The 12876-nt window shown below is 43.1% G+C and overlaps 1 long non-coding RNA gene across 1 annotated transcript; it reads left to right on the plus strand.

The window, feature by feature from the left end:
• The first annotated feature begins 6472 nt into the window (after nucleotides 1-6472).
• Nucleotides 6473-9100, plus strand: LOC119264609. The gene is made up of 3 exons (XR_005131149.1): nucleotides 6473-6634; nucleotides 8572-8634; nucleotides 9003-9100. It is a non-coding gene; the product is annotated as an uncharacterized LOC119264609 (long non-coding RNA).
• The last annotated feature ends 3776 nt before the right edge of the window (nucleotides 9101-12876 follow it).

Here is a 12876-nt window from a genome sequence, read left to right on the forward strand (position 1 = left end):
AAGAAAAAACTATTAAACATGTTTATTCTAAACTTTCCAGTGTAAGACATTCTTCTTTTGTTTGCCCAGCACAATTCTGTAAAATCGGAGAATCTCTTGGATCGAATAAATATTCAAACAGGTAAATCTTGTCATTGCAAAATGTGATGTAGGGAAAAAAAGGTTTAGACGCCAATGACTTTCCTGACTTCGGTGAATGTGTTTTTGGCTGTTATATGTGTTGAAGTCTGACAGGAAGTTGCAGTCCCTGGTGCTGAAATGTGAGTGTAGAGCAGATTTGCAGTAAAAGGGAATTTTATTTTTTCTTTTCTCTTTCTGTTAGAGTGCATTCGCCTTTTATCAGCTTGCAGGCTGTCTGATCACTCTGAAAGAAAACAAAGCTCATTAGTATGGCAACCTTTTGAGTGTATTTTCAATCTTTACAATGTTTTGAGCAATAAGGCAACAGACATATTTACTGTCTTATCTCTTTTCTTCTGAGCCTGGTTGGGTGGTTGGCTAATTTCTTCTAATATAGAAGATAGAAAATGATTGAAAACACTAGTGAACATTTTCAAATGTATACAACTCTTTAGTTACTCTAGCCAAATAACCCACATTCATAAAGAGGAATAATGGCTAGAAATTACAGCAAAGCTCTTTACTGGCTGATGTTCAGGCACAGATGTGCTCAGGAACCTTCGGAAAACAGAAACCCTCATCACTGGTAACCTCTGACATTTATGGAGCTTTAATAAATTTAATCTTGATCATTTTCATATAATAAAATGTTTCTAATGTTGTCTTTGTAATGAAAGTCAAACTATGACATATTGTTTGATGTAAGATTAATGAGAGACACTCAAAAACTGCTAACACCACTCATTTGAAGGAATTTACAAATCCAACGCTGTGTAACTGTAGAGGTAATGGAACAAAATTTGAGGACTATTTTAACAACTCAGTGCTGGGTTACATCAATAACCCATAAGAATTACACTAAAAACAATAGTAAAAAAGTAAAGTATGTGCAAAGTTGAAAGAAAATTAAGTATGTAGAGCAGCTGTTATAAAGTGCATCAAGTAACAGATGTAAACAGTAAACAATATTACTCTGTGCAGTAATAGATGTAAACAGTGTTGTTCTAACAGCAGCAGTGCAGTGCAGGTAAGGTGCAGTTGTTGAGTGTGAGGTTAAACCAGTTCAGAGTGGGAGGGGGGAAGAGGTAGTTAGTGAGGTGTTCACCAGCCTGATGGCCTGTGAACAGAAACTGTTGGTCAGTCTTGTAGTCCTGGACTTCACACTCCAGACTGTGATGGAGCTGGTAAGATCACTCTCGATCATACTCCTGTAGAAGGTGCTGAGAATTTTGGCTGGCATATCAAATTTTCTCAGTCTTCTCAGAAAGTGATGAGGTGTGTGTTATGTGACCAGGTGAGATCCTCACTGATGTGGATGCCAAAGAATTTGAAGGTCTTCACCCTCTCCACCTCTGCCTCACCAATGTACAGGGGTGTGTGCAGCTCCCGCTTTCTCCTTGGATCAACAATCATTTCCTTGGTCCTGTCTGCATTCAAGGAGAGATTGTTGTTATGACACCAGGCCACCAGCTCCACCACCTCCTTCCTGTACACTGTTTCATCCCCACCAGTGATCAGTCCAACGACTGTAGTATCACCAGCGAACTTGATGATCCTGGTGTTGTTCTGGGAGGCCACACAGTCATATGTGAAGAGCGTGTACAGTAGGGGGCTCAGTACACAGCCCTGGGGGACCCCTGTGCTCACTGTTCTTGTGCTGGATGAGCGGCTGCCGACTCTGACTGACTGGGGTCTATCTGATAGAAAGTTCAGCACCCAGTTGCAGAGAGCAGGTGTCAGTCCGAGGGTGAGGAGCTTTTCTGAGAGTTTGTGTGGGATGACCATGTTAAATGCTGAGCTGTAGTCGATGAAGAGCATTCTGACATATGTGTCCTTGCTCTCCAGGTGTGTGAGGACTGTGTGGAGGGCAGTGTTCACTGCGTCGTCTGTGGACCGGTTCTGACGGTATGCAAACTGAAGAGGGTCTATAGTGCTCGGAATGGTCTCCTGGATGTGAGTCATGACTATTCTCTCAAAGCACTTCATCACAAGTGCAACAGGACGATAGTCATTTAGGCAGGTCACAGCACTTTTCTTTGGGAAGGGCATTATGGTGGTGGTCTTGAAGCAGAATGGCACAAAAACTTGCGTGAGGGACAGATTGAATATGTCCACAAACACATCGACCAGTTCTGATGAGCAAACCCTGAGTGCACGCCCGGGGATGTTGTCTGGGCCGGCTGCTCTCCGTGGGTTTATTCTCCTCAAGGTCCTGCACACATCCACTGATGTCACAGTGAGTGATGTGTTTCGTGTGGCCATAGTGTCTCTTGGTCGGCCAGGGTTGAGGACCTCAAAGCGAGCATAAAACTCATTTAGCTCATCAGGTAGCGTGGTGTGGCTGTTTGTAACCGCTCTGCTCGTCTGCTGGTAGTGGGTGATGTGCTGCAGTCCTTGCCACATGCGCCGGGAGCCTTCCAACTTCAGCCTGTACTGTCTCTTGGCCTCTCTGATAGATCTACGCAGGTCATATATGGACCTTTTGTAATCTTCAGTGTTGCCTGAGAGAAATGCAGCATGGTGGGCACATAGCATGGCCCGAGCTTCACCGTTTATCCAGGGTTTCTGTTTGGGGTATTTCCTGCAGTGCCTTGTAGGGACAACGCTTTTAACACAACTGCTCGTGTAGCCTGTTACCCCAGAATCATAGTCCTCTAGATCAACAGTACAGTCCTCTCTCACAGCAGCAGTTCTGAACACATCCCAGTCAGTGCTTCAGGACTGCTTTGACAGTACTAAGTCAGTTCCTTCACACACTTTGATGGTCTGACTTAGTGGAAGTGCTTGCTTGAGGAGTTGTCTGTATGCTGGGTAGAGGAACACGGAGATGTGGTCGGACTGTCCGAAGTGTGGCCGAGGCACGGCCCTGTAGGCCCCCCTCAGGTTGCTGTAAACTTGGTTGAGTATGTTACTCTCCCTCGTCGGAAAAGCTCACGTGCTGATGGTACTTGGGGAGGGCAGTCCTCAGGTTGCAGTGGTTGAAGCCGCCGGCCACAATGAACGCGGCGTCCGGGCGCGCAGTGTCTTGTTTACTGATAGCGTCATGCAGCAGCCCTAGCGCCGTGGCCGAGGATGTAAACAGCCAGAATAAACACAGCACAAGATGGTATCTGTGATCCAGCACATCTCCTCCAGTCCGCTACTAATGTCACACTGACTGTGCCATTCATTCAGGGACTGTCGCTGCACTCAGTTCTTTTGTTTTCTTTCTCTACAGTCTTGCATGTTTAAATCTATTCCTACAAAGAAGAACATTGGACTTGCAACACATTTTACATACATGAAATTGGTCATTTTAAACGAATAATCCTACTGAGTTTCTTGTCCATCTTTATAATAATCACGGAAACTGAGGAAGTCCAGGTTCAAACATCCAACATGGAGAGCAGGAGGGACAGACATGACAGACAAACCAGAATCAAACAAGCACGACCAAACATCAAACAGTTCAAACACAAACAGTACAACCAGAACAAAGACCAGCAAAACAAAGGGCAAAGCACAGGGCTTAAATAACACAGGGTAAACGAGGCACAGGCGGGAAACAGGTGGAGGCAATCAGGGGTGGAGTCATGAAACGAGGGGGCTGGACTAGGAAACCAAAACAAACCCACTGGACTGGACTGGGAGGGGCCGACCGTGACAGTGAGTTCCATTCAGTCTGCTTTACCAAAGGCCAAAATGGCAGCAAGACTGTAGAATGTATTAATAATAATAATAATAATAATAATAAACTAATTAAATGAATTCTAATAATTAATACACATTAGAAGGGTGAATACCAATACAACATTTATTACTGCCATCCATTTTTTGTCTATGTGGTTAATTTGGTTTGTGGTCAGTGACGCTGCTGGGAGGAGCTGTCAGTTTAAGCAAGTCCGACTCTTAGCAGAGAAACAGGAACCAACCAAACCAGAGAGACGAGGAGAGACAGACACACAGAGGACTACACACTACAGAGGAGAGTAGGCTTTAGTTTACTACTAATACGAGCACAAGCAAATGTCGGTTGGTGTCTGTGTGAACATCAGTGAAGCTGAACTTCAGTTAAAGGTGTAGATCCTAATCATCTTCACCCTCTGCCTGATATCAGCTCAGTTATTCAGCCTGGCCCTTCCGCTCTCACCACGGTCCTCCGCGCCAGGGACACTTTCCTGAATGCTGCTCATGCGTGCTGGGGCTCCACCTCTGCCGCTGGTGACTGACCCAAACTGGACAATGGGACAGCTGTATGAGGTGCCCGTCTGAGGCCTGATGCCTGATTGACACATGCTACCTTCGCGTGGTGTGATACTACTACTACTACTGCTTCTACTGCTACTACTACTACTATTACTACTACTACTACAACTTTTAGTACTACTACTACAAATGCTACCACTATTACTACTAATCCTGCAAATACTATTACTACTACTACTACTACTACTACTACTACAACAACTTTTAGTACTACTACTATTACTACTACCACTACTGCTATTACAACTACTACTAATACTACTACTGCTGCTAGTGCTACTACTACTACTAGTAGTACGGTGATATCGAGGGGCATAATAAAACACAAACTGAAAACACAGTGGAGGCCAGAATAAACAATACCAAACAACACAATACACCACCAGAGAATACACTACAAATATCAAACAGCACAATCCAAACAATACAAAGCAAACTAACAGGGGAAAACACAGGGCTTAAATATGAGGAACCAACGAGAGTTAACAAGAAACAGGTGTGGATAACACAGGTGAGAACAATAAAGGGCAACAAGGGGCAGGACAGGAAAGAATCAAAACAAAGATCAAAACAAAAGCACAGGGAGGACTGGGAGGGGCCAACTGTGAAAAGAACTACTACTACTATCACTACTACTGCTACTACTATTACTACTACTACTACTGCTACTACTACTACTACTACTACTATCACTACTACTGCTACTACTATTACTACTACTACTACTGCTACTTCTACTACTACTACTGCTACTACTGCTACTACTACTGCTACTACTACTCATACTACTGCTACTACTACTGCTACTACTACTCATACTACTGCTACTACTACTCCTGCTACTACTACTACTATTACTACTACTGCTACTACTGCTGCTACTACTACTGCTGCTACTACTGCTACTGCTACTACTGCTACTACTACTGCTGCTACTACTGCTACTACTACTACTATTACTACTACTGCTACTACTGCTACTGCTACTGCTACTCCTGCTACTACTACGTCCTAAAAATGAATGAAAACAGAAAATGATAGAAAGTAAAAAACACTGCATGTTGTACATTCATTATTGCTCTTCAAGTGGGACTATGAAACTGGTCAGATGTTGTCCAGCAATAGCACAGCACAAAGATGATCTCAGTATCCTGTGTGTTCAATTTAGTCTGTGGTCAGTGATGCTGCTGGGAGGAGCTAAGAGTTTGAGCAACTCTGACTCTTAACAGAGAAGCAGGAACCAACCAAACCAGACACACAACACACAGAGAGGACTGCACCTTACAGAGAAGAGTAGACTTCAACTCTGAGGAGAACTAAAGAAAACACTGGCTGGAGTTTGTGTGGAGATCAGTGAAGCTGAAGTTCAGTTCAGGATGAAGATCCTCCTCATCTTCACCCTCTACCTGATCTCAGGTCAGTTATTCTACTTCCAACTGCAGACTTTATATTTCAACTACAGTTTATTGTAAGTTTTCCTGCTGCAGTTATTTTGATGCAAAGTTATAGAATTTAGAGAATTTAGAGGAATTTAATGAGACGAGATGGAAGAGTGAGAACCTTTCATTCGATTGGCAGGTCCCGTGAGCTGCTTCAATGTGATTGGCTACCCAGGAGGTAGTGTCATGATCTACTGCAATCATCAGAAGAGTGGAGGGATTAACAAATATTGCTGGAAGGTGGCAACAGAGTATACATACGCAGAAACACCAAACACATGGATTCATAAAGACAGATTTTCTCTATTTAACAGTGATGAAGCACTTGTAGTGATGTATAGAAACCTGAGGTTACAGGGCGCTGGATTATATCAGTGTGGAGAGACTGGAGAGTGGAATCATGATGTGAACCTGACAGTGAAACCAGGTGAGAAGTACTGATATCCTAGATATAATAAGTCATGCAGTTACTAGAGGACAGGGGTTAATTATTGCATTATTAACAGATCCGTGTTGTTTGGGGCCAAACACTGTGTCTGGTTATCTGGGAGAGACGGTCACCATCAGCTGTTCATATCCAGAGGAGTTTAAAACAAACAACAGGTTCTTCTATAAATGGACTGGGGAATATTTTACTGAACTGATCCACACGACAGAGACTCGGAAAGACAGATGCTCCATCTCTGATGACAGAAGATCTAAAATTCTCAGAGTGAGAATCAGTGATGTGAGAGAAGATGATGGAGGAGTTTATTTCTGTGGAGCTGAGGAAAGAATGGGGTCAATCAGCTATAAGTCCTTCTTTACAGAGATTCAGCTCCAGGTTTCTGGTGAGATACATGAACTTTTACTACTTCTCATGTGGTCATGGTTTATTGATGTTGAGTGAAGTTGATAAGTTATATGTCAACAGGTTCTAAGCTAAGTTGTAAAATGTCTGTTATAAAAAAAATAACAGATTCATTTGCTTGACTGATGTCAGGGCCTCCACATGATCAGTATTGGAATACACACTCACCAGCCACTAGCTAATCAGCCAATCACACGGCCTCAACTCACTGCATTTAGGTATGTAGAGGTGGTCAAGACAACTTGCTGAAGTGCAGGCCAAGCATCAGAACGGGGAAGAAAGGGGATTTAAGGGGCTTTGAACGTGGCGTGGTTGTTGGTGCCAGACGGGCTGGTCTGAGTATTTCAGAAACTGCTGATCTACTAGGACCTTGTTGAAAGTCTGCCTCGAAGAATTAAGGCAGTTCTGAAGACAAAAGGGGGTCCAGACACAGCACAAATTAGCGAGACTGTTTTGGCTAAGTAATGTCACTAGTCGAACTAGATAAACCAGAACAACCCAGCATGAACGCAGCACACATGACCGAGGCCGTTTTGGACATTGAGGGGGGCTGAGTGGCATGACTCATCGAAACATTATGGCTTTAAAACCTGAGAATTAAAAAAAGCACAAGAGTTTGCCGGAGTCGTTAAGCTGTCATAGTCAGATCTGCCAGAGTCGTTAAGCTGTCATAGTCAGATCTGCCAGAGTCGTTAAGATGTCATACTCAGATCTGCCGGAGTCATTAAGCTGTCATAATCAGATCTGCCGGAGTCGTTAAGCTGTCATAGTCAGATCTGCCGGAGTCGTTAAGCTGTCATAGTCAGATCTGCCGGAGTCATTAAGCTGTCATAGTCAGATTTGCCGGAGTCGTTAAGCTGTCATAGTCAGATCTGCTGGAGTCGTTAAGCTGTCATAGTCAGATCTGCCAGAGCCGTTAAGCTGTCATAGTCAGATCTGCCGGAGTCGTTAAGCTGTCATAGTCAGATCTGCCGGAGTCGTTAAGCTGTCATAGTCAGATCTGCTGGAGTCCTTAAACTGTCATAGTCAGATCTGCCGGAGTCGTTAAGCTGTCATAGTCAGATCTGCTGGAGTCATTAAGCTGTCATAGTCAGATCTGCTGGAGTCGTTAAGCTGTCATAGTCAGATCTGCCGGAGTCGTTAAGCTGTCATAGTCAGATCTGCCGGAGTCATTAAGCTGTCATAGTCAGATCTGCCGGAGTCGTTAAGCTGACATAGTCAGATCTGCCGGAGTCGTTAAGCTGTCATAGTCAGATCTGCCGGAGTCGTTAAGCTGTCATAGTCAGATCTGCCGGAGTCGTTAAGCTGTCATAGTCAGACTACAGTATCTGTAGTCTCCTATGCTATAGAAGCAATAAGGTATGTGACTAGTTAAAAACAGGTATGGATTCCTGAGCAGGCCTGCTAGTCCCAAGAGTTCTGGTAATCTGCACATATAGCTTCTGAAATATAGGCTTATATTGGGTTTGTTTATCTCATGTCTGAATGTTGTTCATGTATTTCAACAAAATTCAACACAATCTATCATTGAAGGGACTAATTCAAAAGCAAAAACTCTTTGACAGTAATGAAGATCAGGGTTATCCATAGACGTATATCTGCGCCCAGGGGCCAACAAGTTATGTCTTAAGTGTGTCGCATACATAGCACCCCCACCCTGCTCACCTCCCGAGCAGAGAAAAAAAGTTCAGGCTCAGGAATTTTTCCCACTATCACCCCTGAGGTCGTCTTCACACCACAGGGAACAGAGGAAGTTACAGAGTCTAGTTTAGATGCAGTTTGTGTTTTCGGGTTTGGTCAGTTATTTTAAGTGTGTCAGATATGAAGAAACACATTTGCTGACGGTTAAAGTCAGTACGGCTAAACTTTTGAATCATAATACATATTTTTAATGTATTTTTTCTGTATATCCTAAAGAAACATCAAGTCCATCTACAACAGAAAAAACACAAGTCTCATCTGATAAAGAAGATTTCAGTGGTAAGAACTCTCTCATTCTTCAAACACCCTCTTCTGTTCTGTGTCCAGCTGTCTCACGTTGGTCTGTCCATATATACACATTTACTGATGGTTAAAGTCAGGAAATCCAAATATTTTAGTGTTTTCCACTGGATAATTCTATAAAGTGAAAGAAAGAGCAGATCCCAACCACCTGCCACCAGCAAGTCCCAGCATAACCATGATACCAACAACCTCATCTACTGAAGAACATCTAATGCCTTATTTAATGCGTTCGGGCAAGGGGTCAGTTTAGGGCTCCACACCAGGAGAGAAGGAGGTTACTAGTTTGAGGAGGTGTTTGTGATCATGTGATGTGATGATGTTGGTCTGTTGTTTCTGTCTCTCAGCTTCAGGTTCCCCTGTGATCATCATCACTGTGAGTGTCTGTGTGGCTCTGCTGCTGATGGGAGGATCAGCACTGATCTTCTACAAACTGAGATGCACCAAGATGATACAAGGTGCTATTCTCACACACACACACACACACACACACACACACACACACACACACACACACACACACACACACACACACACACAGGGCAGTTGGACACATGATTTGTATAATAAACAGAAAACAAAAAAAATGTTTATTAAAAATATATGTCTTGTGACAGAAGGACAGCAACAAGAGTGAAAGGGAAGGTCTACAAGACAGCAGTGCTTCCTGCTATGATGGATGTTTTGGAGACTGTGGCTCTGTCTAAAAGACAGGAGGCTGAGATGGAGGTGGCGGAGATGAAGATGCTGAGATTTTCGTTGGGAGTGACAAGGATGGACAAGATTAGAAATGAGCAGATCAGAGGGACGGTGAAGGTGGAGCAGTTTGGAGATAAAGCCAGAGAGGCCAGGTTGAGATGGTTTGGACATGTGTTGAGGAGGAATAGTGGATATATTGGGCAAAGAATGTTGGAGACGGAGCTGCCGGGTAGAAGGAGAAGAGGGAGACCTCAGAGAAGGTTTATGGAGTAGTGAAGGTGGACATGGAGATGGTTGGTGTAAAAGTAGAGTGGATAGGGCAAGATGGAGGCAGATGATCCGCTGTGGCGACCCCTAAAGGGAGCAGCTGAAAGAAGAAGAAGAAAATTAAAAATATCTGTCAGTTTGTCATCATCATGATGGCATGTCTGGGAAAACATGTTCCCAGATTTATTGGAAATAAAAACAAAAAAATCACATGTACATAAGAATTCACAGCCTTTGTCATGACACTCAAAATTGAGCGCAGGTGCCTCCTGTTTCCACTGATCATCCTTCAGTTGTTTTGATGACTTGATTGGAGACCACCTGTGGTAAACCCAGTTGATTGGACATGATGTGGAAAGGCACACAACTGTCTATATATGGTCCCATAGTGGACAGTACATGTCAGAGCACAAACCAAGCCATGAAGTCCAAGGAATTGTCTGTAGAACTCTGAGACGGGATTGTATCGAGGCACAGATCTGGGGAAGGATACAGAAGGATTTCTTCAGCATTGAAGGTCCCAGTGAGGACAGTGGCCTCCATCATCCACATCATCCATGGGACTCTTCCCAGAGCTGACTGCCCGGCCAATCTGAGTGAATGGAGTAGAGGGGCCTTAGTCAGGGAGGTGATCAAGAACCCAAGGGTCACTCTGACAGAGCTTCAGCGTTGCTCTGTGGAGAGAGGAGAACCTTCCAGAAGGACAACCATTTCTGCAGCACTCCAACAATCAGGCCTGTATGGTAGAGTGGACAGATGGAAGCCACTCCTCAGTAAAAGACACAAGACAGCCTGCTTGGAGCTTTACCAAAAGGCATCTGAAGGACTCTCAGACCATGAGAAACAAAATTCTCTGGTCTGATGAAAGAAAGATTGAACTCTTTGGCCTCAATGCCAAGCGTCATGTCTGGAGGAAACCAGGCACCGCTCATCACCTGGCCAATACCATCTCTACAGTGAAGCATGGTGGTGGCAGCATCATGCTGTGGGGCTGTTTTTCAGCAGCAGGAACTGGGAGACTAGTCAGGGTCAAGGGGAAGATGAATGCAGCAATGTACAGAGATATCCATGAAGAAAACCTGCCCCAGAGCACTCTGGACCTCAGACAGGTGTGAAGGTTCATCTTCCAACAGGACAACAACCCTAAGCACACAGCCAAGATGACAAAGAAGTGGCTTTGGGAATGTTCTTGAGTGGCCCAGCCAGAGCCCAGACTTGAACCTGATTGAACATCTCTGGAGAGATCTGAAAATGGCTGTGCACCGATGCTCCCCATCCAACCTGATGGAGCTTGAGAGGTTCTGCAAAGAAGAATGAGATAACCTGCCCAAAAATAGGTGCCAAGCTTATAGCATCATGCTAAAAAAGACTTGAGGCTGTAATTGCTGCCAAAGGTGCTTCAACAACATATTGAGCAAAAGCTGTGAATGCTTATGTACATGTAGTAAACAGGAGAGGCTTTCCAGGCTCATAGACCTAGTTAAAGCCACTGACTCCCTCTAGTGGAGATGGAATGAATAGAACATTTGTACAGCTGATGTTTTCTCTCTTTCTGCAGACTCTGGATTTTTCAGCAGACAATCAAGAACTAATGAAAAAGTAAGTCAATGGATGAAGTTCAGAAATCTCTGAATAATTATAAAAGAACATTTTCACAATTAACAGAAAATGGAAATGAACAGTTGTGCCTGTTACATAAATGTGAGTTAAGTGAGTCGTAGATTATGCAGTGTTTGTCTTTAGGATCGTCTAATTTCACCTATTTTACTCTAATTTCAGGCTGATGATGATTATGAAAATGATCTACCTGAAAATCGAAACATCGTGATGAGTCCAGTCTACCAGAGCCTAAACCCCAACACCAACCAATCAGATTCAGTCTACCATAGTCTAAACCCCAACACCACCCAATCAGATTCAGTCTACCATAGTCTAAACCCCAACACCAACCAATCAGATTCAGTCTACCAGAGTCTAAACCCCAACACCAACCAATCAGATTCAGTTTACCAGAGTCTAAACCCCAAACACCAACCAATCAGGTTTATTCTATGTTAGTGTAAAGTTCAGCTCAAGCCAGTGAAGTTCATTTTGCCAGGAATTAAAGTCTAACAGCTCTGTCTCAGCAGCACTCTACTAGAAACTAAAACAACGAGGCATGGTGTATACTGAACATGATACATGATACTGTAATAGAATGTGTTATTCAAATGATTTAAATAGATTTATTTGATAACTGTATGCATACCTTTCTACCTCATCGTGATGTTGACTCTCCCTCTCTTCGATAAAAGTAACAGAAAAGTAAGAATCATATATGATTTTATATATATATGTAATCATGTTTCTTAAAATAATTAAAGGATTTTTAGTGCTATTTTTGTATGTTTGTTTTTCAGCATTGTTGGACTTCTGTTATTCTTTGAAATCACTGTTTTGCTTTATCCCCATCTAAGAAAAAACTATTAAACATGTTTATTCTAAACTTTCCAGTGTAAGACATTCTTCTTTTGTTTGCCCAGCACAATTCTGTAAAATCGGAGAATCTCTTGGATCGAATAAATATTCAAACAGGTAAATCTTGTCATTGCAAAATGTGATGTAGGGAAAAAAAGAAGGTTTAGACGCCAATGACTTTCCTGACTTCGGTGAATGTGTTTTTGGCTGTTATATGTGTTGAAGTCTGACAGGAAGTTGCAGTCCCTGGTGCTGAAATGTGAGTGTAGAGCAGATTTGCAGTAAAAGGGAATTTTATTTTTTCTTTTCTCTTTCTGTTAGAGTGCATTCGCCTTTTTTCAGCTTGCAGGCTGTCTGATCACTCTGAAAGAAAACAAAGCTCATTAGTATGGCAACCTTTTGAGTGTATTTTCAATCTTTACAATGTTTTGAGCAATAAGGCAACAGACATATTTACTGTCTTATCTCTTTTCTTCTGAGCCTGGTTGGTTGGTGTAGTGGATAATGCCTCTGCCTTCAATGCTGTAGACTGGGGTTCAATCCCTGCCTGGGTAACCGCCCTACACTACACCAATAAGAGTCCTTGGGCAAGACTCCCAACACCACCTTCACCTCCCTGTGTAAATTGATCAAATTGTAAGTGGCTCTGGATAAGAGCGCCAGCCAAATGCTGTAAATGTAAATTAACCCTCATTCGTTAAGGAAACACAGGAGTACAATTTGAAGTTTTGTCATTCTTTTCCCTTCACAGATGTGAAATATCAGTTTATTGATGGTCAGTAAACTACTGGTCCAGGT

Source organism: Pygocentrus nattereri, chromosome 12, assembly GCF_015220715.1.
Source record: "Pygocentrus nattereri isolate fPygNat1 chromosome 12, fPygNat1.pri, whole genome shotgun sequence".
Classification (NCBI taxonomy): domain Eukaryota; kingdom Metazoa; phylum Chordata; class Actinopteri; order Characiformes; family Serrasalmidae; genus Pygocentrus; species Pygocentrus nattereri.